Source organism: Bos grunniens, chromosome 2 (assembly GCF_055505025.1).
Source record: "Bos grunniens cultivar Pamir isolate PY7600 chromosome 2, Bosgru_T2T1.0, whole genome shotgun sequence".
Taxonomy (NCBI): Eukaryota; Metazoa; Chordata; class Mammalia; order Artiodactyla; family Bovidae; genus Bos; species Bos grunniens.
The window spans coordinates 38212656-38240504 of NC_141166.1; the positions used below are offsets into that span (position 1 = coordinate 38212656).

General features: G+C 38.2%; 1 long non-coding RNA gene across 2 annotated transcripts in view; it reads right to left on the bottom strand.

The window, feature by feature from the left end:
* LOC147377914 (uncharacterized) overlaps positions 1-27849 on the bottom strand; it is a 174468-nt gene that overhangs the window by 90975 nt on the left and 55644 nt on the right. Inside the window, exon 3 of one of the 2 annotated variants that reach the window (XR_015142486.1) lies at positions 26437-27844. The exons of the other annotated variant lie outside the window; for it this stretch is intronic. This is a non-coding gene — a long non-coding RNA (uncharacterized LOC147377914). Of the gene's footprint in view, positions 1-26436; positions 27845-27849 lie in introns of those variants that run through there. 2 annotated transcript variants of the gene reach the window in all.

The following is a 27849-nucleotide window of genomic DNA, read 5'->3' on the forward strand; positions in this document are numbered from 1 at the left end:
GGCAGAACGTATGAACATAAGTGTAATTGGACTATAAGAAAGGAGAGAGAATTACTTGCATGAGAGCTTTCTAAACCTAACACAGACACCAAACCAAAAATTCAGGAAGTTCCAAAAACATCAAATAGGATAGGTAACATAAAACAAATGAAAACTAAACCCAGACTTTTTAAATTCAAACTTCAGAAAGCCAAAGAATAAATCCTGAAAGAAGCCAAAGGCCAAAAAAAAAAAAAAAGCCTTAGCTATATAAGAACATGGATAAGAATTACTGTGGAATTCTCATCAGAAACCATGCAAGAAAGAAGAGAGAAACTATTTAAAGTGTTAAAAACACAAAATACCACCAACTAAGCACTCTATACCTAGTAAAATTATCCTTAAAAAGGGATGAAGAAATAAACATTTTCTCAGACAAAAATAAAAGACTTCATTGCCAGCAAAATACCCTGAAAGAAATGGTATGCAAAGTTCTTCAAGAAGAAAAATAGGTCAGAAACTCAGAACTACACACACAAAAAAACATGTGAGAGAAGGAGTAAGTATTGGGCTGGTCAAAAATTTCATTTGGATTTTTCCATAAGATGCTACAGAAAAACTCAAATGAACTTTTTGGCCAACTCAATAAATGTGAAAGATTTTATTTTTCTTATTCTGAGTTTATCTGAAGAAGCGTTTATTTAAAGAAAAAATAGTAATATATTAGGTGATCATAGCATATAAATAAGCAAAATGAATGGTAGCAATGGAATAAGGAAAGGGAGAGGAAAATTCAATTTAAGATACTAGTTATTATACATCAAGAAATTTCCCTAGTGGCTCAGACATAAAGAAACTGCCTGCAATGCTGCATACTCAGGTTTGATCCCTGGGTTATAAAATCCCCTGGAGAAGGAAATGGCAATCCACTCCAGTATTCTTGCTGGGAATTCCCATGGACATAGAAGACTTGTGGGCTACAATCCTTAGGGTCACAAAAGAGTGGGACACAATTTAGCAACTAAACATTACACACCAAGCAGCGTAGTGTTAAAGGTGGACTTAATTCCACTGATGAGGGATTCTGCAAAACTGCCATGAATTGACACATGTGCCAAAGCTAAAACCAAGAGCTTCTTCCTATGCCTATTTTCTCTATTTAACATCATTCCTCTAAACACCCACCCATGTCTCCTGAACAACAATAAATTTCCTACTTTGGTGAATGGTAGGAGACAAGATTGTCGACTTCAATTATGTGACGTGGGTTCTTGAAACATATTTTTTTTTTTTGCATTGGATAAGAGAATTAGTGTTTAGATTATAAAATGTTATGATTACCAAGAAATTATAGCATTTTTCTAAGTGTTATAATTGAGTTGTATTATAGCTGTGCTCTGATATTTTCCTATTGACACATATTTCTTTGGAAAATTAGAGATGTGCTGCTGCTGCTGCTGCTGCTAAATTGCTTCAGTCGCGTCCGACTCTGTGCAACCCCAGAGACAGCAGCCCATCAGGCTCCCCCGTCCCTGGGATTCTCCAGGCAAGAACACTGGAGTGGGTTGCCATTTCCTTTTCCAATGCATGAAAGTGAAAAGTGAAAGTGAAGTCGCTCAGTCGTGTCCAACTCTTAGTGACCCCATGGACTGCAGCCTACAAGGCTCCTCCGTCCGTGGGATTTTCCAAGCAAGAGTACTGGAGTGGGGTGCCATTGCCTTCTCTGATGAGAGATGTGAGATTGGATTAATATAACTTTGGGGGTTCTCATGGACTCTGCCTTTTCCAGAGAAATGACTTGAGCTACATTTGTTGGTAGAAACAAGAGAGCCAACAATCACTTGTGCAGGATTTCTCTGGTTGAGAATAAACACAAGAAAATAAGGAAGAAATGATATCTAAATTCTAATTTCTTCAAAGTAGAGAGATTTCATTTTGGAAGTTAATATAACTTTGACAATAAGAGAAAAGAAATGTTATGGTATGGATTTTAATTTCCCGTTTGGAAATTAATCATGAAAAGAGAATTTGCAACCTTTAATTTGTAGCTTTTTTTTTTTTTAACATGGTACACCATATAGTGATTCTTATATAATCCTCTCTGATGATCTTGGTTAAACAACATAAGTGGCCATTGTTTGAGATGAGAAATAAAATGGTGAGTGAATCTTTAACATAACATGTGACATACTTTTGGTTAACATTAGTTATTACCAGACAGTAACTCAAACATTAGGGAACAACTAGCTACACTGAAACCTGAAGTATACTCAATGATACAGAAAGAAATAATATGACTAAATAAAACTGATACAACAATATATTCTTTATAAGGTAATGAGGTAAAGTATTGAGAGTTAGCACATTTTTACCATAACCTAAACTTATATAAAGGCAGTAAGTCTATGGTGTTGGGCTTCTCTGTTCTGGTAAATTCCTCACTTCATTAAAAGCTACTGTGAGGATCAAAAAATGAGGGGGAGTTGCATCTTATTACCTGTACATGTATTACTTGATCTTATATTTGGCATACTTCACTAAATAAAATGATAGTAAGAATAAAGTAAAATTAACTTCAGTTACATTTCAGTCTTACTGGCCCTCAAAGTATTTGCAAACAGAATATCAAACTTCATAGATGCTGGAATAAGATTTTTCTGGAAATCTGTTAACACCTCCCAGTGGAAATAGCACATCTTTGAACCTTCAGAGTCTTAGCTAATGGCCCAATATACCTACAGAAAGCACTTAAAAATAAAAGAATGTAGGTAGAAGCAAAATCTCCCATCACCCTTCCCATGAGGAATAGACTCTAGTCTTAATTCTTGGTTGTAATGAAGAGGATTTCAGATTGTAATGAATCAAGCAAAAAGAAGACAATTATAGATTATAGGTAGATAAAAAGATATTATATATTATTCTATATAATGGTATATCTATGTTTGTGTGTGGTGTATGTGTATAAATACACACACACACACAGTTTATATAACTAGGAAATATAGAGATTGAGTTGGGCAGTGGAACTCCAAACCCAAAACAGTATCATTAACTTTCGATTTTATTCTTCAATGTGTTTTGCTTCTATTACTTATTACAAAATAGGAGAAAATAAAATCTCAGATAAAATAAAAACTCATTCCTATATATAGCTGCAGTAGAGAGAGAAAAATCACAGATAAGTCTAGATTTGCATAATTCCAGATGTATCATCTCATAAGAAACCCTTTCTTTCTCCCTCTCTCTCCAAATGGCAATGTGGCAGAGAGTTACCTAAGCCAGGAATTTCTCCCTAAATGGGCATAGATGCTTCATTCTCTGTTCTTCTGTTTCCTGACAATAAGAGAATCAGGCTCAGCATGAAAGCTGATTTAACCATTTCCTCCCCTCTTCACTTATGTGCTCTGAGCTTTTTGGGTTGGAAGTCACTGGTGATTTGGAGAATAAAGCATATCTGTGCTTGAGCCAAGCATCCCTAGTGAGTTTACCACAAAGCTCTGTATCTAGAATCACAGACACTAGTAAAATGGTATACCTTCTTTGCCCTAAAGATTAGAGACTGATGACTTTATAGTGCATCTTGGGAATAATAGGCTTTTATATTTTCTGTTACATTTGTGAATTTTTCTGCTTGTGAGTTAATAACACAACAAAGAATAACCTACACATTCCACGTGTCTTTAACTATGTTAATGTAAGGAAATAACGTATAGGAGTCTATTGTAACACTTTGTCAACTGAGAGCATGTTCAAAGTTTTCTCTCCTTAGTAGCCAGCAATTTTAGCATGAGTTGTATGGAAAATTGATCATTCTTTATGAAAGTAATTTGTAATAAGATTTGGCATAAATTAGAAAAAATTAAGTACTAATCAGGTAGAAAATATTAAATTCAGAGAACAATTGTAATCCCAGAGAATGGAAGTGATATGAAAGAGGACTTATGAGAGTAGATGAAAGGAATAGTATATTTTATCTGGGAAAAGAGATAGTAATTATTACATACATGATATATTATGATATGCAAGATGTTGACCAGCTGTTTTTCATTTCCATTGTGTACTATGAGGAAATATATTTTAAAGTGCAGCAGAATTAAAAAAAAAATAGCAGCACAGAATTGTTTTAGAAAACCTTTTTTAAGCAAGGTCTGATGCTGTAAAGAGCAATATTGCATAGGAACCTGGAATGTCAGGTCCATGAATCAAGGCAAATTGGAAGTGGTCAAACAAGAGATGGCAAGAGTGAATGTCGACATTCTAGGAATCAGCGAACTAAAATGGACTGAAATGGGTGAATTTAACTCAGATGACCATTATATCTACTACTGTGGACAGGAATCCCTCAGAAGAAATGGAGTGGCCATCATGGTCAACAAAAGAGTCCAAAATGCAGTACTTGGATGCAATCTCAAAAACGACAGAATGATCTCTGTTCGTTTCCAAGGCAAACCATTCAATATCACAGTAATCCAAGTCTATGCCTCAACCAGTAATGCTGAAGAAGCTGAAGTTGAATGGTTCTATGAAGACCTACAAGACCTTTTAGAACTAACACCCAAAAAAGATGTCCTTTTCATTATAGGGGACTGGAATGCAAAAGTAGGAAGTCAAGAAACACCTGGAGTAACAGGCAAATTTGGCCTTGGAATACAGAATGAAGCAGGGCAAAGACTAATAGAGTTTTGCCAAGAAAATGCACTGGTCATAACAAACACCCTCTTCCAACAACATAAGAGAAGACTCTACACATGGACATCACTAGATGGTCAATACCGAAATCAGATTGATTATATTCTTTGCAGCCAAAGATGGAGAAGCTCTATACAGGCAACAAAAACAAGACCGGGAGCTGACTGTGGCTCAGATCATGAACTCCCTATTACCAAATTCAGAGATAAATTGAAGAAAGTAGGGAAAACCACTAGACCATTCAGGTATGACCTAAATCAAATCCCTTATGATTATACAGTGGAAGTGAGAAATAGATTTAAGGGCCTAGATCTGATAGAGTGCCTGATGAACTATGGAATGAGGTTTGTGACATTATACAGGAGATAAGGATCAAGACCATCCCCATGGAAAAGAAATGCAAAAAAGCAAAATGGTTGTCTGGGGAGGCCTTACAAATAGCTGTGAAAAGAAGAGAAGTGAAAAGCAAAGGAAAAAAGGAAAGATATAAGCATCTGGAGGCAGAGTTCCAAAGAATAGCAAGAAGAGATAAGAAAGCCTTCCTCAGCGATTAGTGCAAAGAAATAGAGGAAAACAACAGAATGGGAAAGACTAGAGATCTCTTCAAGAAAATTAGAGATACCAAGGGAACATTTCATGCAAAGATGGGCACGATAAAGGACAGAAATGGTGGGGACCTAACAGAAGCAGAAGATATTAAGAAGAGATGGCAAGAATACACAGAAGAACTGTACAAAAAAGATCTTTACGACCCAAATAATCATGATGGTGTGATCACTGACCTAGAGCCAGACATTCTGGAATGTGAAGTCAAGTGGGCCTTAGAAAGCATCACTACGAACAAAGTTAGTGGAGGTGATGGAATGCCAGTTGAGCTATTTCAAATCCTGAAAGATGATGCTGTGAAAGTGCTGCACTCAATATGCCAGCACATTTGGGAAACTCAGCAGTGGCCACAGGACTGGAAAAGGTCAGTTTTCATTCCAATCCCAAAGAAGGGCAATGCCAAAGAATGCTCAAACTACCACACAATTGCACTCATCTCACATGCTAGTAAAGTAATGCTCAAAATTCTCCAAGCCAGGCTTCAGCAATATGTGAACTGTGAACTTCCTGATGTTCAAGCTGGTTTTAGAAAAGGCAGAGGAACCAGAGATCAAATTGCCAACATCCGCTGGATCATGGAAAAAGCAAGAGAATTCCAGAAAAACATCTATCTCTGCTTTAGTGACTATGCCAAAGCCTTTGACTGTGTGGATCACAACAAACTGTGGAAAATTCTGAAAGAGATGGGAATACCAGACCACCTGATCTCCCTCTTGAGAAGTCTGTATGCAGATCAGGAAGCAACAGTTAGAACTGGACATGGAACAACAGACTGGTTCCAAATAGGAAAAGGAGTCTGTCAAGGCTGTATATTATCACTCTGCTTATTTAACTTATATGCAGAGTAGATCATGAGAAACGCTGGACTGGAAGAAACACAAGCTGGAATCAAGATTGCCGGGAGAAATATCAATAACCTCAGACATGCAGATGACACCACCCTTATGGCAGAAAGTAAAGAGGAACTCAAAAGCCTCTTGATGAAAGTGAAAGTGGAGAGTGAAAAAGTTGGCTTAAAGCTCAACATTCAGAAAACAAAGATCATGGCATCTGGTCCCATCACTTCATGGGAAATAGATGGGGAAATAGTGGTTGACTTTATTTTTTTGGGCTCCAAAATCACTGCAGATGGTGACTGCAGCCATGAAATTAAAAGACGCTTACTCCTTGGAAGGAAAGTTATGACCAACCTAGATAACATATTCAAAAGCAGACATTCCTTTGCCAACGAAGTTTCGTCTAGTCAAGGCTATGGTTTTTCCTGTGGTCATGTATGGATGTTAGAGTTGGACTGTGAAGAAGGCTGAGTGCCAAAGAATTGATGCTTTTGAACTGTGGTGTTGGAGAAGACTCTTGAGAGTCCCTTGGACTGCAAGGACATCCAACCAGTCCATTCTGAAGGAGAATAGCCCTGGGATATCTTTGGAGGGAATGATGCTGAAGCTGAAACTCCAGTACTTTGGCCACCTCATGTGAAGAGTTGACTCACTGGAAAAGACTCTGATGCTGGGAGGGATTGGGGGCAGGAGGAGAAGGGGATGACAGAGGATGAGATGGCTGGATGGCATCACTGACTCGATGGACGTGAGTCTGAATGAATTCTGGGAGTTGGTGATGGACAGGGAGGCGTGGCGTGCTGCAATTCATGGGGTCGCGAAGAGTCGGACACAACTGAGTGACTGAACTGAACTGAACTGAAAATATAATTGTAATGACTATGTAGCCTCATTTCACAAAAGATGTGTATAAGTTAGAATAGAGACTAAGTCGAATGTTCTAACACTTGATGGATAGTGTAGTTCTTACAATTAGGGTTTTTGCTAACAGACTAAACATGTTAAAGCTTTCCCTATTAGACTAAACCTATTGTAGTTTACAATGAAAAAAGTAGAATTTTTAAAAAATATTCAATATTTTTAATGTTTTCCTATCCTTGAGTGTTTCATAATTATCACATTGTCACATTCATTTTTTTATGGTTTACCTGCTTTGTCTGTAAATAGGTGGGGAAAATACAAAGTCACACCAAGCCCTCCATCATTTGTCACCTTGTCCCAGACTACCTTATAATCTCTTTTCAGCTACATCACATCCCCTCTGGTAGTACTGATCTTTGCATGCTGAGAGTCCATGTTAGCACTGGCTGTTCCTACTGTATGGAATTCTCTTTCCCATATATTTGTATGACTAGTTTTCTTTTTAAAATATATCCTATAAATGACTATATTTTATTACATGGATAACAGATTTTTAAAAATTTTAAATATGACCTTTTGAAATTCTTAGAATTAAATTTTTTTCTAGTTTCAGATCCTTCAGTTTAGCACAACAACTTAATTTTAGTAATCTTATTCTAACTACAATCTGCTGCTGCTGCTGCTAACTTGCTTCAGTTGTGTCCAACTCTGTGCAACCCCATAGATGGCAGCCCACTAGGCTCTGCCGTTCCTGGGATTCTCCAGGCAAGAACACTGGAGTGGGTTGCCATTTCCTTCTCCATAACTACAATCAGAATTTGACAAATCAAATGTTGAAGAAAGATTTTAGAAAGCTACCATCACAGCCTATGTGTAATCTGCTTATTTTTTAAATTAATTTTTATTGGAGTATAGTGGTTTTACAATGTTGTGTTAGTCTCTGCTGTACAACAAAGTGAATCAGCTATATGTGTATATATCTATATCTCCTCTCTTTGGATTTCCTTCCCATTTATGTCACCACAGAGCGCTGAGTTCCCTGAGCTATACAGTAGATTCTCATTAATTATTTATTTTATACATAGTATAAATGGTGTATATGTGTCAATCCCAATCTCCCAATTCATCCCACCTGCTCCCTACCCCCCGCCTTGGTGTCCACATCCAAATCACATAAGAAGTAGAATTTGACATCTCTAGTGTTTCTCTTTTGGTGAAAGTGGAGGCTTTGACTTATGGTGGTAGAGCAATGAGATGGGAGCACTGAGTCACGACATAGAAGATCTATAACAAGGTTTTCGTGTGTGAGAAATAAACTCTCACTTATTAAGCTACTGAGACTTTCAGTTTGTTTGTCACCAACATAAGCATAGCCTTTCTTGAATAACAGAAACAACTGGATACCAGAAAACATGGCAGGCACTCAATAAATCTTTTCCTTAAAAAAGCTTCCATGAACATCCCATTCCAAAAGGCAGTTTGAAATTGGGTTGTAGAGCAAAACTCAAGTGAGAATTTAGCAGAGGGACACGGAAGAGCTATAATTGATGTTCGATGGGATTTCATGATGTGAAGTAGACAGGAGAGAGCTATTTATGCAGATAAAGAAAATGACAAGAGTTAGAGCAAATGGGCTGAAATAAGCATGGTGAATTGTCGGTAATGAGATCTGCATGCTGGAAGCAGATAATGTGAGGTGTAGAATGTTAGCAAATCATGAGATAATGAGCATGCTTGAAGACTGGGCAGAATTTAGACTTCATTCAAAAGCCAATGGAAAAACCAGAAAAGATACGGTCACTGATAAAAGGAGTGTAATGAAGGAAAATGCCTGGCTTTAGCATCTATAAAACATCATGACCATGGTTCTCAACAGTGGCTGCACAGTAGAATCACATTAAGAACTTTTAAATATTGCAGAAACCTTTCCTCTAATGCCTGATTCAACTGGTGAGTCTGAGCATCTTCCAGTTTTCCAAGCTGAGTGTGTGCATACTCAGTTGCTGAGTTATGTCTGACTCTCTGCAACCTAACAGACTATAGCCTGCCAGGTTCTTCTGTCCATGAGATTTCCTAGGAAATAATGCTGGAGTGAGTTGCCATTTCCATCTACAGGGAATCTTCCCCACCCAGGGACTGGCAGGTGGGTTCTTTTACCACCAAGAAACCTGGGAAGCCCCTCAAAACTGAGTAGGTAATTCTAATTACTCTAAACTGCAACAAGCATTGAACTAAATGGAAATCAGGGGTCTTATCCTCCTGAAGGCCAGTTAGGAGAATGATACAGGACACCCTTTTAGGAGTGATGACACCAAGAATATTCTGCTTATTTTTCTTAGGAGTTCAGGAGGGTAGGCAAAGTGGAAGTGATACTCTGGATCTTGCTTTGCCATTGTTTATTTTTCCCCTAACATTAGAGCAAGAACAAACCATGCACTGCAAATTTAGGGTTCCACAGCATAAGGTGAGAGGTAGGACCATAGACATTTCTCTGTGTTCCATCTCGCTCACCAACCCCACATTTTAAGCCTGGGATAAACCATCATCTTAAAAACTGAAAATATAAGTAATTTATTTCAGGTACTTGTAAGACAGTAATCCAAACCTCAACATGGTTTGATCAAGCTTTCTGCGTCCTAAATTTCAATTTTTAAGCTCTATAATGCACTAAAAATTAGCTGAATAGCTGCAATTACAAATCATACATACAAATTATAATGTACCAATATAGCAGCATTTCCAGCCAATTACCACATGCCTTCTTATTCCCAACTCCCTTCCTCACACTCCCAGCAGGCACCCAGAGACACATCCCAGAATATGTATACCACATTTGAGGCTGAGCAAACTTAAAAAAAAAAATGCCTTTCCAAAACACTGACTTCAGCACAATGGAATATTTCCTCACCAGAGACTTTTCTGTTAGTAGCAATCAATTTCTTAAAAGGTTAACAGAACTCCCTTTAGCTTTTTAACAAAATTATCCCAGTCATCAGAAGTTGTGCCAGGACAGAAACTCTGGCGTGTCCAGCTTCATAATTTTGCAGAAAATTCCTAGATTTTAAAAAGAACTGAGTATCTCTTATGTGATGACACTTATTTATTTGGCCCCCACACTAATGTGGTTGTGTGTTTATTGAAGACAGCTTTTTGTTCTATTCTTTCTGGTTTGTTGGCTTTAAAACAGTCTCTGCCCCCATAGGAAACCATTTCGATCTAAAGAAGCCACTCTCCAAAGAGCAGGGAACTGCTGCAATATTTATGAAATCTAAAACCTCTGCTCTTGATCTTTTTAATAAAGGTCTCAGAGGAAGGTGTTGAGGCTAATAAAGAGGGAAGGGAGAAGGAAAGCAGCTTATAAGAGAGTGTAAGAGTGTGATCTCAGTAGACTGCTAAAATGTAAACAGGTGATCAATGACAGACTCTGTTTCTAAATTAAGTCTTAAAATGCATATTAATGACTGCTTCTTGAAAAAGAATATTATACTGAGAATAGCACTTAAGCAAATGGAAACCACCTTAATTTTAGATTCAGCTTCCCACTCAACTGAGTTTCCTGACTGAGAAATACTCGCCTAGTTAGTGGGTAGAATCATGTGTTTCACTTTTGAAGTAATCTGGAAAGCAAATTTGAAAAAAAAAAAAAAAAAACCCAAATTCCCCAAACATAAACAGGTCAAACATGGTTCTCAACTCATCCCTGAAGAGTCTCTCAGAAAGATTCACAGCTGCTCAGTTTTAAAGGGCCACCTGCCATACTGATGAAAAAGATGGGATGGCTTTGAATAGCAAGGGAAAAAAGCCAACCTCCTGGAAATGAGCATGAAAAACTGAAAAGATTAGAATTCAGTAGCTCGATTCTCTGAAACAACTGTGCAACGTACAGCAGATTCATAAGCTCAAGAAGAAACAAAATTAGAACTGGCCTAATTCAAAGGGAATATTCTTCTGAGGGCAGGAGTGCAGTAAAAACTCCATCTTTCCTTTAATGAGTAAGTGGCAAGAGGAATGTAATGGAGCATAAATTAAAAAGCAAGAGAACTTTAATAGATAAGGCTAGTGAACTGGTCAGAAGCTAGGTCATGCCATGCTTTGTCAACCTTAGACACTATGTAGGCTGATAGCTTTCAGACTTTGTAAAAGCACCCACTTCCTTTCTTTCACCCCCTTCATTCTTGTACCCCAAATAAAGCTATGAGGAACTGCAGTACATCAAATACATAAAAGTAGAGTTATTCTGGTTATGAAAAGTACAGGGTAGGCACATAGTGAGGAGCCAGAACTGGACATCTCTGCTGACTCAGATTCCCCTACAAAGACACCCCCCCTCCACCACCACCACCACATGGACCTTGTTTATCTTCCAAGGAACCTTAAGGATTTTAGAGAAACATTCTGAAAATTTCTGATATAGACAATTAAAGGCACTTAAAAGTTTTAAGCAAAAGAGGACATGCCCACATTATAATTTAGATGCTAAGCATCATTCTGAACTGGGTGAAAAAGATACATTTGAGTTTGTGACCTTGAGGGATGGGAAAGAGTTGGGAGACTGTTGCAGTTGTCTATGCAATGAAGTATAGTTAGCCAAACTGGGTTGGAGATCATCAGCATAAAGTGGAGACTTAATTGGGAGGCAAGATGAGAAGACTTAGTGATTGACTGGACATGGGAAATTCAGAGATAAGGAGGATTCAAAAACATTTTCTAGGATGGTTCCAAGCACCATGACTCGGTAGAGGTATAGAGAATGTTACTGGAACACGTGTTTGTGGAGGGAAATAAATGGACTTTTAGTTATTTTCACAATGGGATGCTTGAGACGTTTAGTCAGCAATAACATATATGATTCTGAATCTTGAAATAGAGTTCTAGTTTGGGCATTTATTTTAGTGTCATTAAAATATAAATGGTGAACGAAAATCATAGCAAAGCAGTAGACAGGAACGAGGAACCTATTTAGACTTTAACCCTATAAGCCAACAATATTTAAGGAATAGATAATGCAGAGAGGATGTATGATAGAGTCAGAGAAGATACAGTATGAAAATCAAGAAGAATAAGGAGCATGCCTATCAAAAAACCATCAAGGATTTTTCAGAAGGAAGAAGAGGTCAATATTATAAAATTCAAAAGAGGCAACAAAGAGAAAAAAGGAAAGCACTTCCGTAGGCTCATTTGGAGACAGTAACAAAAAAATGAGAAGTTGGGCTATAGATGGTTGATAAGCAAATGAAAGGTTAAAAAGAACAGCTGACTACTATAAGGAGGAAGGGAGGAAAAAAGAACAAGTGAACAATAGAAGAGATTTATATGTAGAGTAGATGAGCTTGCAAGTTAATGTCTGGCAAACAGTAGGTATGCAATCAATATTTCTTTCAGGAATAAATGACTGATTTATTTATGAATAAATGATTCATTCACCGAAATGAATGAGTGAAATTGAATGGGGAGAATAGTGTTAACAGGTAGGATGAAATGAGGGAAATGTAACAGGTTTATAATAACTACTTTACTTTCATGTTCATTGAGCTTCTTCAAATTCTTTTGGGAATTAGATAAGAAATACATTATTTAATCAGTCAGGAATCTTTATATTCAAATTTGCCATGAGTCTAACCACATTTCCTTATCCTAGGACTTGTAAGGAAAATAATGGGAAAGGAAGGAAATTGAGCTAACATTTATTCATTGAGAGTACTTTGCTGGTATTATTGCATTTGATCTTTGAACAATCCTGTGAGACAAGTATTATTATTTCATCATCTTTCAAATGAGGAAACTGAAGTTCAGAGAGGTTAAGTGATTTGCCTGAAGTCTTACATCATTACTTATAGGGTACTATTTTCAGCTATCAAAATCACCACTATAAATACTGAATGGAAGAGAAAAATAGCTTTGTGAGTGCAATTTAAAAACCATTCCAACCAGAGAAATTGAGTGGCAGTAAAATATGTTTAGAAAAACAGCATCAGAAGTAGGAAATTCTTTAAAATACTAAAGTATACAGAAGATGAGAATGTTGGTTTTAGAATCAGATTGTCTGTGTTCTAGGACTTTGGGCAAGTTATTTATCCTTTTCATGCCCTAATGTTCTCAGCTGATAAATGGGGATTAGACTCTTTCTCCTGGATGATTACATAACTTATGCAAAATACTTGGCATGATGCCTGCCACATGGTAAATGCTTAATTCATGAATTTATTTCTAGCATTGGTATCATTGTCTTTTACTAGAGTGATACAAAAGAGGAAAATCATAACTGTGATACTCTTTTAAAGGTGTTTGGAGACCCTAGAATTTAAAAGTACCAAAGGTGATGTTACAAAACCTTGTCTCAGAGTATGTTCCATCTGGAACAACTCCAGTGGTTTCATGAATGAAAGATATATGCTGACTGCCAAGGGATATGAGAGTTGGACCAGATTTCTCCAAGATCTACACCTGAAACTCACGAAAGAACAAAAAATAATTTCTCTATTTACATTAAAGAGATTGTAGAATGAAAATCTCCTTGAGTTCTGTAGCTTAATGATAGGGCACTTTGGTTTGGAATGGTGAATATCATTGTAGACAACACAGAGACAATGACAGGGCAAGGCTGCTTCTAACAGCTCAAGCAGCATGCCCCGCTGTGGAATGAACCAGTCCTGTTGCCATAGAAAATGTTTCTCTTCCAACTTTAAAACTGCAAGGAACAGAAGTCAATTCTATTTTCCTGGATGTTCTGGAGGAACTATCCTTAAAATAGCAACATCCCACCAATCTAAAGTAAACCAGAGTCCTCTATTCTGACCATGCTGTGTACCATTCTTGATGCAGCCACCCATCTCTGGATGAATCAAGTCTGGGAAAGGGAATTTCAGTGAGGATGATACTTCTCCCTCATGAAGATCATTGTCGTTGTTCAGTCACTAAATCACGTCCAACTCTTTGCAACCCCATTAACTGTAGCACACCAGGCTTCCCTGTCCTTCACCATCTCCTTGAGTTTGCTCAAACTCCTATCTATTGAGTTGATGGTGCCATCCAATCATCTCATCCTCTGTTTCCCCCTTCTCCTCTTGCTCTCAGTCTTTCCCAGCATCAGGGCCTTTTCCAATGAGTTGGCTCTTCTTATCAGGTGGCCAAAGTATTAGAGTTTCAATATCAGTCCTTCCAGTGAATATCCAGGGTTGATTTCCTTTATGATTGACTGTTTTGATCTCCTAGCTGTCCAAGGGGTTCTCAAGAGTATTCTCCAGCATCACAGTTCAAAAGCATCTATTCTTTGAAACTCAGCCTTCTTTATGGTCCACCTCTCACATCAACACGTGATTTCTCGAAAAACCATAGCTTTGACTATATAGATAATGATCAAGGCACTGGCTAAGTCAATTGAAGGGAGGATATAATTTTTAAAACAAACAAACAAAAACAACTGAGAAAATGAAACAGAAATGAGATTCAGAAAGAAATCAGGATGACAAAGTAAAGTTATTTGTTGAGCATGGAAGTTTGACCTTTGAATAGAAAAGTTTGCAGAGACCACATCCTGTAATGGAAACAAATTCCTTAAAGGGTGCCTATGGGAGTCCAATAGCACATAAAAGTAAAATATAGCTGAGGGCTAGAAATCATGAAAAGATGACCTGTGGTCCCTGGGCATAGCTTCAGCCTAAGGAAACATTTTATCAGTTTGGGGTACAAAGAACAGCAAACAATTTTCTCTCCCTCCTTTCTGTTCTCACTTCCTTTGAGTGTAGATATCATCTAGGGACAGTGAATAGAAATACAACAGAGAGGCATAACTGATTGGAAGAATATGAATGAACTATGTGCAAAAACAGAATAAAGATGGAGATACATGCAATGTGTCCCCAGACACAGCTATGAGAGGACTACACTGTTGTGCTTAAGAGCCTAGGCACTAGCATCAAACTGTCTAGGACTGAATCCTAGATCCATCTGTGACTGATCCACCTGTGACTGAAGCCAGTGTGACTTTTGGCAACTCATTTAGCTTCTCTTAGCCTTGGTTTTCTTATCTGTAAAATAGGGATTGCGTTGGTACCTATGTCATGGTAATACATGAAGAAAAGTGTTTTTCCCATTTCTTAACTGTGAGCTCTTCTAGTACTCAGAGTATATTTCAAGTATTCATCTTTGTATACCCAATTCCTAATAGAGTATCAGTGCATAGAAGGCACTAAAATATTTGTTGAATAAATATGTAATAAATTATTCCTTTGATGCAACCATCAAATTATGTAAGAATTTTCCTATAATACACCCAGATTTATGTTTTATTTAATGCCAAACAAGATCAAGGATCATCTTTTTGATCCTTAGCTTGCTGAAAGATTATTTAATAAGAAGAATAAACATTGTAATCAAATCTTGGTAAGCCAGAAAATAGCGAGGTAGAGAAAAACTATTTATTATAAAATAGTTTAACATGGAGAAGTCTAATGGACAATCCAAAATTACATTGCTCCTAAGTGTTATTAACTATATAAAATTAGGCTGTCAAATGCTGCTTTATGAATAGTCAGTAAAGAAGAAAAAATACCACAAGGGACAAATCACTGTCATTCACAGAAGACTACCTGGCAGTCTCAGAATTAAGTTCACTCTTCAGGGCACACAGTGTTCAGCTGTTATAAATATGCTGGAATGCCTCTGTCAGCAAGCTACATAAAAAAGCCACCTCCACCAACCTGGTGCTTGTAAGATGCAGTCTGCTGCTCAGAGAAGAGGAAACAAAGACATTTTGTTTCCAATTATTGTCACTTTGTCTTTTTAGCTCAGCTGAGCAATTTCATGATCAGTAAGACAGAAAGGAGTCTCAGCAATAGAACAACTAAACAAAATTCTTCTAATTAAATGACCCTTGGCAAGGGCAGAGGACACCCAGAGTATAGTTGAGAGGAAGTTGTCTCTATGTGGGATCAGCAACTAGCATTTGAGGGTTAGAAAACACTTTTACATTTGTTGATTATTCCACTGACTCTCTGTGATCCACTTAGACTTTACCTCTCTGTGCATTTTCTCAGGGGTCCACTGACGTATTAAACTTCATATGACATAAAATAAATAGAGGTCTTTCAAATGACTATAGTCTTTTATAATGGGATACAATAGCAGTTCCTTAATCTATTTTTCTGCCTGATGCCCTAACTGAATATTTTATTTACCAGCATCCTGGCATCATTTGAAATTTTGAAGTTTATGTATTTAGCCTACAACTTGCCAGAGATGAGAAACTGGTTTACAGAGTGTATTCAGGAAAATCCCAGGATTTTCTTGTCAAGTCATGGAAGTGGCAGAACTGTGTGATTGCCGTAGAGTAGATCTGTAGCTATTATTTAAGTCCTAGTTCTGAAATCACATAACCTCTGGAACTCTGAGATCTAAGAAGCCCCAGGGACCATGGCAGGAAGTGAATGCCAGTACAGAATCTGAACAAATGGTCAGCATGCCCATTGAATAGATAGAACAATGTTCTATAAATTGGAACACAGAAGATCAGTAATTATATTCTTAGTCATCTGAGGTCTGTATGGCTGTTGTTCTATAATATTTCAATGGGAATCACTGAGTTATTTCCTATCCTAAGAACCACGAGCCCCTGGGGACCTCTGTGAAGTAACCAAGGTTCTTCAAATCCAGATGCAAAGAAAACATTATTAGTAGAATGGAAAAATATTTCTGGTACATAAATGTACTTTTCAAATATATGCTGACACTTAAAATACAACAAATTTATTTAAGAGAATTCCTGAAAACATAATATTTATTGATTGCTACATTTTTATTATTAAATGATTCTAAAATTTGAAACGACAGAAAGACAGTGTGGGGATATAAAAAAAAAATGTTGATGTTGATAAGTAAGTTCCTCTCATTCAAAAGATTTTAGAAGCATCTCCACAGAGAAAATAATAAAATTGATAAACATGAAAATCAATAGGGGGTAAAAAAAAAATGTTTCAGCTGCCAAATTTTCAATGAAAAGAGATCTGAGTGACTGAACCTTATTCCAGGTGCACTATCTCCCTCCATTTAGGACCAGCCTTCTGCTGTAAGATACATATTAATGTGGCTCTCTAATGAGTACTTAGATATTTTCCTCCTTATTTTCTTCCTTTATGTAACAGTAATATCTAAACACCAAAATTTGCCAACCTTCTATTCACAGCATAAATTTTATGAGACATCCAGTAAGTCATTATTCTATCGTTTTCTATCTGTAGAGATCTTAATCATAAATGGGTAACATGCTGGGATTTTTTGTAAGTTCGTTTTGGGATAGGTAAAACTGTACTCATTTTAATATTTGAATATATTCTTCAAGTCTAACTTAATTCCCTGAGCAGTACAGAAGGTACAATTTAAACAGTTCAGGTAGAAATGAATCATTTATATAGAGAAATGGTTCTTTCTAATAGCATCTAAAATGATTTCTATTTATTCACCGAGACGTGAGACAGAATGTTTCCCTCTACTGATGACCGTCACATTAAGATAGGGGTCACATAGAACTCAAAAGTGTAATTATTAGCAGTAAATCTTCCAAAGGCAAACATTTAGTCCTATTTTCATATCATGTTAGATCATTACTATCTAGCACAATAACTGGAATATTGTAGAGTCAGTTTTTGAATGAATAAATGAGTTAATGAGTAGATGAGTGAAATGTATCAGTGATTTAGTAACTTAATGAACTCACTTTGACTTAAAGTAATGAGCCTGATAGTAGACACGAGATGTAGTTTGGAATAGGGGGAGGGACTTTAGAATCCATTTTCCATAATCTTTTCCCAAAAGGCATTGAAATAAAACATGAAATCTAAGTTAAAACAGTCTCCTTATTTCTATGCAGATTTCAGTTCAATAGTCAACTGATATGTCATCTCAAGAAGACTGCCCCAAATTACATCTGTTTTACAAAGAAATTCTAGAACTGCAATTCAATGACTAAGCCAAATATGTAAATATTCCTTATTTTCCTCCCAAATATTTTGTTGAAATTTCCAAAATACTACACAAGTCTGCCACAACCTTTCTCAGTTATTCTGAATCATCAGAATATCAGCCCTACAGGAACAGGGGACGTTGGACTTTCTTGTTCAATAATGTATTTGAAGTACCCAGAGAAGTGCCCTGAAGGTAACACACACTAAATAAATATCTACTGCAATTTCTTTAATGTTCCACTCACCTCAGGGAAGGACTGCCCTTGTGGCTCAGTGGTAAAGAATCTGCCTGCAAAGCAGAAGACACATGAGATGTGGGTACAATCCCTGGGTCGGAAAATTCCCCTGAAGTAGGAAATGGCAACCCACTCCAGTATTCTTGGCTGGAGAATCTCTTGGACAGAGGGGGCTGGTGGGCTGCAGTCCACAGGGTCACAAAGAGTTGGACACGATGGAAATGACTGAGCAGCAGCACCTCAGGCAAACACACTGTGGCCTTTGGTGCCTCATGACACTGTGTAACAGTCTTCCTACATTTATCCCTGGTTATTTGATTTGCTATCATATTTTCCAAATTATTTTTTCCTTAGTCAAAACCAATTTTTAAAAATGGAACACCATAATCAACATAGTGGAGACAGTCATTAGTCTGTCCAAACAGACTCCTATTTGGACACTGTTTCTTTGGGTGCCCAATAGTGACACACTATAGACTTTTCCACTTAGTGAAAAATCAGGAAGATACTGAAAAAAGAGGGTGAAATAACCATCAGCAGCTCCACTTTGAAAAGCACCATTATATATACGACTTTATTTAATCTTCATACCTGTTTTGTAGAGTCAGAAAGATCTTATTCTCAATGCTTAGTAAAAGAAGCTGAGGCTCAGATAGGCTGATTTGCCCAAAGTAGATAAAACTAGTAAGTTTGACCCTTCCCTTCTGCTACCCATTTCCCTTGGAAATTTGCTTTCTATCCAATACTTTAGGCCCAAGTGCAGCCTACAGAGTTATATGTTCAGGAAGTTATAGACAAACCAACAAACAGAAAATAGAGACAAGGATCATATTCATCATTTGGATTGTGGTGCAGTAGCTTTAATAAAACTGATGAGTAAAATAAAAACTGAAGAACAAGCCTTAATCTGTTTGAAACCAGCCTTCCAGTGAAACAAATCTACATGCAGGAAAAATTGGAAACCTGTGAGAAAGACCAAGTACGTAAATGCACAGGTGGACAACCTTTCAAAGTGAAAGAGATAATTCTGATTCTGCAGGGATATCCACCCTCCAGTCCATGTGGCAGCTGCTTTCTAGACCTCTGTCACACTCTGCTCTGCGTGCCCCCAAAGTCAGTGGGGGGAAGAGGGCTTCCTTCCTTTCTCACTAATCATCCTTGACATCCGGTTGGCACGCCCATCAGGGACAGTCTATCTGTGGCTTTCTGGGGCAGCCTGGCACTGTGCAAGGAGAGTGTCAGTATTTATAGGTAGCCTAGGGTTGTAAGTAGTGCTCCTTTGCATCATTTGGGGGAGCTCTGGGGTACCTTTGCTGTTGTTGGGATTCAATTTGCAGATGTGTTTCTGTGTCCTTTGAGGGAGGCAGGTTCAACCTTAAGTTAAAGATGCTTAAGCTGCAGGGCCCCTCATTTGCAGTAGGCCCCTTCTAAGATCCTGGGAAAAGTTAACTACCTGCACATAGTCATGTATTTTGTAAAATGTGTAACAATTGTTATATTCTTCTATCTACTCCTTCATTATATTTTCCCCTGTGTCTGGTGACACTGACATAGCTACTAGTACCTTTTGGAGCTAAAGTGAGTTATATTTTAGATACATTAATTTGGGCTTCCCTGGTTGGATAAGAGGGTAAAAAATCTACCTGTAGTGCAGGAGACTCGGGTTCAATCCCTGGGTCAGGAAATCCCTTGGAAAAGGGAATGGCTACCCACTCCAATATTCTTGCCTGGAGAATTCCATGGACAGAGGAGCCTGGCAGGCTACAGTCCATCAGGTCACAGAGTCAGACACAATTGAGTAACTAAAACTTTCACTTTTGTATGGTTTACAGTCACCTCCCTCAATAGTTAGTTCAGGTCAGCCGCTCAGTCATGTCCGACTCTTTGCGACCCCATGAATCGCAGCACGCCAGGCCTCCCTGTCCATCACCAACTCCCGGAGTTCACCCAGACTCACGTCCATCGAGTCAGTGATGCCATCCAGCCATCTCATCCTCTGTCGTCCCCTTCTCCTCCTGCCCTCAATCCCTCCCAGCATCAGAGTCTTTTCCAATGAGTAAACTCTTCACATGAGGTGGCCAAAGGACTGGAGTTTCAGCTTTAGCATCATTCCTTCCAAAGAAATCCCAGGGCTGGTCTCCTTCAGAATGGACTTGTTGAATCTCCTTGCAGTCCAAGGGACTCTCAAGAGTCTTCTCCAACACCACAGTTCAAAAGCATCAATTCTTCGGCGCTCAGCCTTCTTCACAGTCCAACTCTCACATCCATACATGACCACAGGAAAAACCATAGCTTTGACTAGATGGACCTTTGTTGACAAAAGAATGTCTCTGCTTTTGAATATGCTATCTAGGTTGGTCATAACTTTCCTTCCAAGGAGTAAGCGTCTTTTAATTTCATGGCTGCAGTCACCATCTGCAGTGATTTTGGAGCCCCAAAAAATTAAGTCTGACGCTGTTTCCACTGTTTCCCCATCTATTTCCCATGAAGTGATGGGACCAGATGCCATGATCTTTGTTTTCTGAATGTTGATAAATATGCTACAATTCCCTACATCCTATCCATATACATCTTCTTGTACATACTCTTTTCTTGGCCTGAAATGGCCTCACTTGATAATATTTCTACAGATTCTTATTAAATTCTTATTGATTTAATATGAAATACTGACATTCATAAATATAGAATTCATACTATGCTAATACTATGAGGACACCAATGACAATTGCCTAATAAGAGCTGTCAGATGAAACAAAATTTAAGAATATTCATGGAAAATAAAAATTTGTAATGCCTTGAATTCTTACACTTCAAATGAGAAAGATTTTTTTATAAATTAATAATTTCAAGATATTACATGACAACACCAATAAAGAGTTTTAGAGACAAAAAATACTTTGCCAGGATGTCATTAATCAAATGTAATATTTTAACAACCCTGGTAAAGAAAAGACTTAATCATGTTTCTCTTTTTTCTATAGAAAATGATATTGCAGAATTGCTGTCAGAGATCATACAACCAAAATATAGGTTAAAGATATTATAGAGGTGTGTTATTTACTAATAAAAAATAGTGTTCTATTTTTCTGGATTTTATGATTTGTAGCATTTGCTGCTCTCTTCAATATGTATACTTTCTTGCTATTTCTCTTTTCACTCTACATATTTACTTTGCTTGCATAATTTTACTTTCTTTTTCTTAAAGAAGACCCCCCCAAACTGTACAAGCTTCAAGCACCACAAAACATGACTTTGTTGAAGGAAGACTTCAAAAGAAAACACACATTAATGGTGTGTCTACAGATCTGAGTTTAGATGATCTCAGGACAGCACAAGGAGTCTCCCTGGCAAAACAGAGAAGATGCTGGAAATGATGGAATATTAATAGACTTCTGCCCCACTTAAGAATTCAGCAAAGGAAGCCCTGGGGATTCAGGAATGTGATGCTCTGTATGGTTCCATGGATTTGTTTCTTTATGCAATCATAAACAATACAGAAAGGATTCTTAGAAAAGTTGCTCTCAACAGACTTGCATTTCAGTGGTTCTGATGCTGGACAGCTCCTTGGGGAGCAGGTTCTACACAGCTTCTAACTGGGAGGAGGCCATATAGGACAGCCTCAGGGAATTACCACCAAGGACTGCTGAGACCAGGATATCTGAGGCCCTCAGTGGCAAGTCAGTGGTGGCAAAGGGACCAAGAAGCGTTCCACTGAAGCTATTGATCCGTAGGATGCTAAGTACAGGGTAAGACCTAATGTACAGCACAGCAATTCTCAGTGGGAGCCATGTCACGCATAGAGAATGTTTTGGAAGTTTCTAGATCTGTTTTTGGAAGAAGGCAATGGCACCTCACTCCAGTACTGTTGCCCGGAAAATCCCATGGATGGAAGAGCCTGGTGGGCTGCAGTCCATGGGGTCGCTAAGAATCAGACAGGACTGAGCAACTTCACTTTCACTTTCCACTTTCATGCATTGGAGAAGGAAATGACAGTCCACTCCAGTGTTCTTGCCTGGAGAATCCCATGGACGGAGAAGCCTGGTAGGCTGCAGTCCATGGGGTCATACAGAGTCGGACACAACTGAAGTGACTTAGCAGCAGCAGCAGCAGATCTGTTTTTAGTTGTGACAATGATTGTGGAGCACCACCAGCTTTAGTGGGTAGAGACCCTAGATGGTATTCAATGTGCAGAACAGTCAAGCCTAATAAAGGACTATTCTACACCCTGCATTTCAAATGTTCTACTGGCTAGTGATATAGAATGGGTGATAACCCTGATAAATATTGTGTCTTTTATGTAAACACAAAGTACTTTTTCATGGTTTTCTTATAAACTGAATTTTACACCATGTAAATAATGGGAATTAGTTTATACCTTCCCCCAGGCTTGTTCATCTTTTCCAAATATCATGGCCCTCCTGGCCAAGCAGTATGTTTCATTTTCAATACTAATATGCTGTACCTGAGTCATCCTTTATTTTCAGCTGCTGCATTTATAGAAATTGTACATATACATAGAAATACCCTTACATTTCATTGATTTAAATTGTCATATGGAAGGAAAAGATTTTTAAAAGTCTTAAAATCTGTGTCATACAGAGTGAAGTAAGTCAGAAAGAGAAAAGCAGGTATCATATGTTAATGCATATGTGGAATCTAGAAAAATGGTACAGAAGAACCTAGTTCCAGGGCAGGAACAGGAACACAGTAGGGGAAAGGAAGGGTGTGATGAATTGGGAGATTAGGTTTCACATATATATACTACCATGTGTAAAACAGATTAGCTAGTGGGAACCTGCTATAAAGCACAGGGAGCTCAGCTCAGTGCTCTGTGAAGACCTAGAGGGGTGGGAGTGGGAAGTAGACGGGGAGGAAGATCAAAGATGCAGGGGATATATGTATACATACAGTTGATTCACTTCATTGTACAGCAGAAACTAACACAACATTGTAAAGCAATTATATTCCAATTTTTAAAAATCATATGGAAAATAAAACATTGTAAATGAACTATTCTCCAATACATTTTTTTAAAATATAAAAATAAAAATCTATTCACTATAAGTAGAACGTGTCGAAGGACATGTTCTTCGACATGTTTATAGTGTCAACAAATAATTCAGAGATGTTCACATCATTATTTTGTCCACTAAAAACTGGTTTCTCAAATATGAAACAGTAAGCTTGTAGGCTGAATAAAGTAATAAAGGCAAAAGTCAAATTTACAAGAGAAGGAAAGAAGGCTATGGTCTGGGAATAGTGAATAATGTGTATGAATTTTTAGCTAAGCCTATCAGCTGGAAACTTACATGGAAGTATTTTGAATAGGATAACCAGGATATACAAAAGAAGACAATTTCAGTTATTTATAGATTCTCTAAAAAGCCTTGAGCATCTCAGACATAGGCATTCATGGCAGGTTGTATATGTTATGTTCCCATAGTTAGGTCTGCACTATATCTTTCATTAGAGTTTTTAAATATTGAAATTGTTGTTGTTCAGTTGCTCAGTTGTGTCTGACTCTTTATGACCCTATGGACTGCAGCTTGCCAGGCTTGCCTGTCCTTCACTATCTCCCAGAGTTTGCTCAAACTCACGTCCACTGAGTCAGTGATGCCATCCAACTATCTGGCCCTCTGTCATCTCCTTCTCCTGCCTTCAATCTTTCCCAGCATCAGGGTCTTTCAAATGAGTCAGCTCTTCGCATCAGGTGGCCGAAGTATTGGAGTTTCAGCTTCAACATCAGTCCTTCCAACAAATATTCAGGACTGATTTCCTTTAGGATGGACTGGTTGGATCTCCTTGAAGTCCAAGGGACTCTCAAGAGTCTTCTCCAATACCACAGTTTACAAGCATCAATTGTTTGGTGCTCAGCCTTCTTTATGGTTCAACTCTCACATTCATACATGACTACTGGAAAAACCTGGAAAAACCATAGCTTTGACTTGATGAACCTTTGTTGGCAAAGTAATTTCTCTTCTTTTTAATATGCTGTCTAGGTTTGTCATAGCCTTTCTTCCAAGAAGGAAGTATATGTAATATTTTATTTTAAATTACTTTATTTCTCTTTTATATTGCTGTAAAGATATTATATTGAGTGTTTAGGAGTTAAGTAAATAGATGGGTTACATTATCTGTGACTTTCGTATTGGGAGAATAGATGAATTTTACAACAATATGGGCCACAAAAAAAGGAGAGTTGAGTCTGACACAGCTGAGGACCAGGGCACTGCATGAGCAGTAGGACAAGTTCACATTCAGAGATCTGGATTCACCCCTTGATCACAGGAGTCTCCCACAGGCAGAAAGGGGTCCAGAGTAATTCAATTCATGTTTAACACATGATGGATGGACTTAAAATAAAATTAGGTCTCCCTGGTGACTCAGATGGTAAAGAATCTACCTTCAGTGCAGGAGATCCAGGTTTGATCCTGGGTCGGGCAGATTCTCTGGAGAAGGGAATGCAACCCACTCCAGTACTCTTGCCTAGAGAATCCAAACCCCATGGACAGAGGAACCTGGCGGGCTACAGTCCATGGGGCCGCAAAGGGTTGGATATGACTGAGTGACTAACACTATGTGCCTCTGGAAAGAGAGTTTTGTTTTTTCATTTTAAGGAAATGATTTGCTGAATAGAAAGGTGATCTGACAAGTTGGCTGTTTCAGAGAAATTGTAGGCAGAGAAACAAGTAAAAGAAACTCAGAATTTTCCCTCAAAAATCTTTTTGATTTGACCTGAGGAAGCTCAGCTGAGCATTTTTTTAAAAATCAATAATTTTAAATTTTACTAGGCATAAAAACATAAGCAGGTTCATTTGCTATCATCAATAAAGGTAAAATTTTGCTCCTAATAACCAAAAACAGCTAGGCCATGTTAGATATGTTTGCAGTCAAAAAGTTTATGGCTTTACAAAGTAAAAAGCTGAATCAATCTGGATATTGCATTATTTCAGAGAAGGTGTTTTACAGATCAGAGTACATACATCTCAGAATTTTACTCCATTAAAAACAATCACATCATGATGTTTCTCAAAATGATGAGACTGTCATACATATGTATGTATGCATCTGTGTGTGTGTACATGTGTATAAATGTATACATATACACATGTTAATCCATAGACTCTTGTTTCCCTCCCAGAGTAATAGATTAATACCCATAGTATGTTTGTCCCAGAACCACAAAGCCATTATCCTTGAAATGCTTCTCAAAAGGCTATTTATTCTGCTGCATTGATTAGGATTTCATCTTGCCAAGTCCTATTTATAACTAATAGAAAAATTTCAGTCAAATTGAGAATTTTGCTTATGAAAGTATATCTTTATGAATATGATAAAACAAGTCACAAACCAAGAAGAGATATTTGCAAAGCACACAACCAACAAAGCATTTAAATCCCAAATTTAACTAAGTTCAAAATATCACTAAGAACATGACAGAAAAAATTCTGGGGAAAGAAAAAGAACAAATTTCTGAAAAGAGTGTCACAGATGAGCAAACATGAATGCTCATTACATTAAAAAAAATCTAAACTCTTATATAATTATAGAAATACAGATGCAAACCAAAGTGAGATATTTTTTAAAGCCACTAGATTGGTAAAGATGTTAAATTCTAAGAATATCAAGAATTAATAAATACATAGAACAATGGGAGCCAGTGAAGTATCTAACAATGAGAAAAGATCTAGTGAGAGGATTTGGTAATGAGTTCCAATCGAATAAGCAGAGGTAGTTTGGGCCAGGAATGGCAAAGGCAGATGGCCATTCAGTTCCTGGAAACCAAGAAGCCCCAAGGCAGATAGTGGTGCTGAGGGGAGGAATATAACAGGCCTGGACTTGGAGTACACCAGCTCTAAGGAGCCCGTTGAGTTGGTGATACACTCTAACCATCTCCTCCTCTGCCATCCCCTTCTTCTTTTGCCTTCAGTCTTTCCCAGCATCAGAGTCTTTACCAGGAGAGTAAATCAACCTGATACATAGGGATTTCCAATCCACAGGTAGCATATTTTAGATCACGCCTACCCCTAAGTGACTCCCGTCATCTCATAATTCCTTCACTCCAAGCAGCTTATGTAGCTCTGCTGCTGCTGCTGTCACTTCAGTCGTGTCCGACTCTGTACGACCCCATAGATGGCAACCCACCAGGCTCCCCCGTCCCTGGGATTCTCCAGGCAAGAACACTGAAGTAGGTTGCCATTTCCTTCTCCAATGCATGAAAGTGAAAGTGAAGTCATTCAGTCGTGTCTGACTCTTAGCGACCCCATGGACTGCAGCCTACCAGGCTCCTCTGTCCATGGGACTTTCCAGGCAAGAGTACTGGTGTAGGGTGCCAGCACCTTCTCCTTCTGTAGCTCATTTCCACACATCCATATTTCTTATTCTCCCTTTCTAATTTGCACAGGTCAAGATCAAGGGTTTTAAACAGAGCTTGGACTTCCTCCTTAAGTTGTAAAATGTATTCATACAATTAACACATATTTTATATATAACTAGATAGCAAAATGGTTTTTCCAGTGGTCATGTATGGATGTGAGAGTTGGACTGTGAAGAAAGCTGAGTGCCAAAGAATTGGTGCTTTTGAACTGTGGTGCTGGAGAAGACTCTTGAGAGTCCCTTGGACTGCAAGGACATCCAACCAGTCCATTCTGAAGGAGATCAGCCCTGGGATTTCTTTGGAAGGAATGATGCTAAAGCTGAAACTCCAGTACTTTGGCCACCTCATGTGAAGAGTTTACTCATTGGAAAAGACTCTGATGCTGGGAGGGATTGGGGGCAGGAGGAAACGGGAACGACAGAGGATGAGCTGGCTGGATGGCATCACTGACTCGATGGACGTGAGTCTGGGTGAACTCCGGGAGTTGGTGATGGACAGGGAGGCCTGGTGTACTGCGATTCATGGGGTCACAAAGAGTTGGACACAACTGAGGGACTGAACTGAACTGAACTGAGATAGCAAAATAAGTGTTAGTAAAGATTTTGGTGTTTTTCTATATATAGTCATTAATTTGAATCATCTAACCTACCGTCTAAAACCCTCTCTTAATCATTGAAACTGACAAGGACCCTGTGGCACCTTCCCAGAGACAGACCTCTCTCTTAGGTTCCCAACCTAGTTCAGTCCTAGGCCTTCTCCAAATTCCAAAGAACAAATTTAATTAGAGAAGTGAGAAAATGCAGAAACAATAGAAAACAGTCAAGCAAGACAAGATAACAATAGTTTACTCATAAAACAAAACCAAGGACCTTTTGTTCCTCGTCAAGGGCTATAAATAATATACTGAGCCATATCCTTGAGTTGTTTCCCAGATACTAAAACCCCCTCCAGGTGGAAGCAGCTTATTGCATGCTGACCACCAGCACTTAGACTCCAGAGCAGTTGGAGCCAGAAAACTGGTCACTGAGACTTTCTATACATCACCTGTTACTTTACCATCAACCAATTAAAGCATTGTGCTGATAAGGCAGCCTGCAATCCACACCCCTAAACTTCCCTTCAAAACTCCTTCCATAAAAGCCATCTGGGAGTCTTCTGAACATGAGTTGCCTCTTCTCCTTGCTTGGCCTTCAGTAAACACTTTTCTTTTCTTCAGTACAATCCAGTGTCAGGAGATTGGCTTTACTGCACATCAGGTCAATGGGCTTCCCTGATAGTTTAGTTGGTTGGTAAAGAACTCGCCTGCA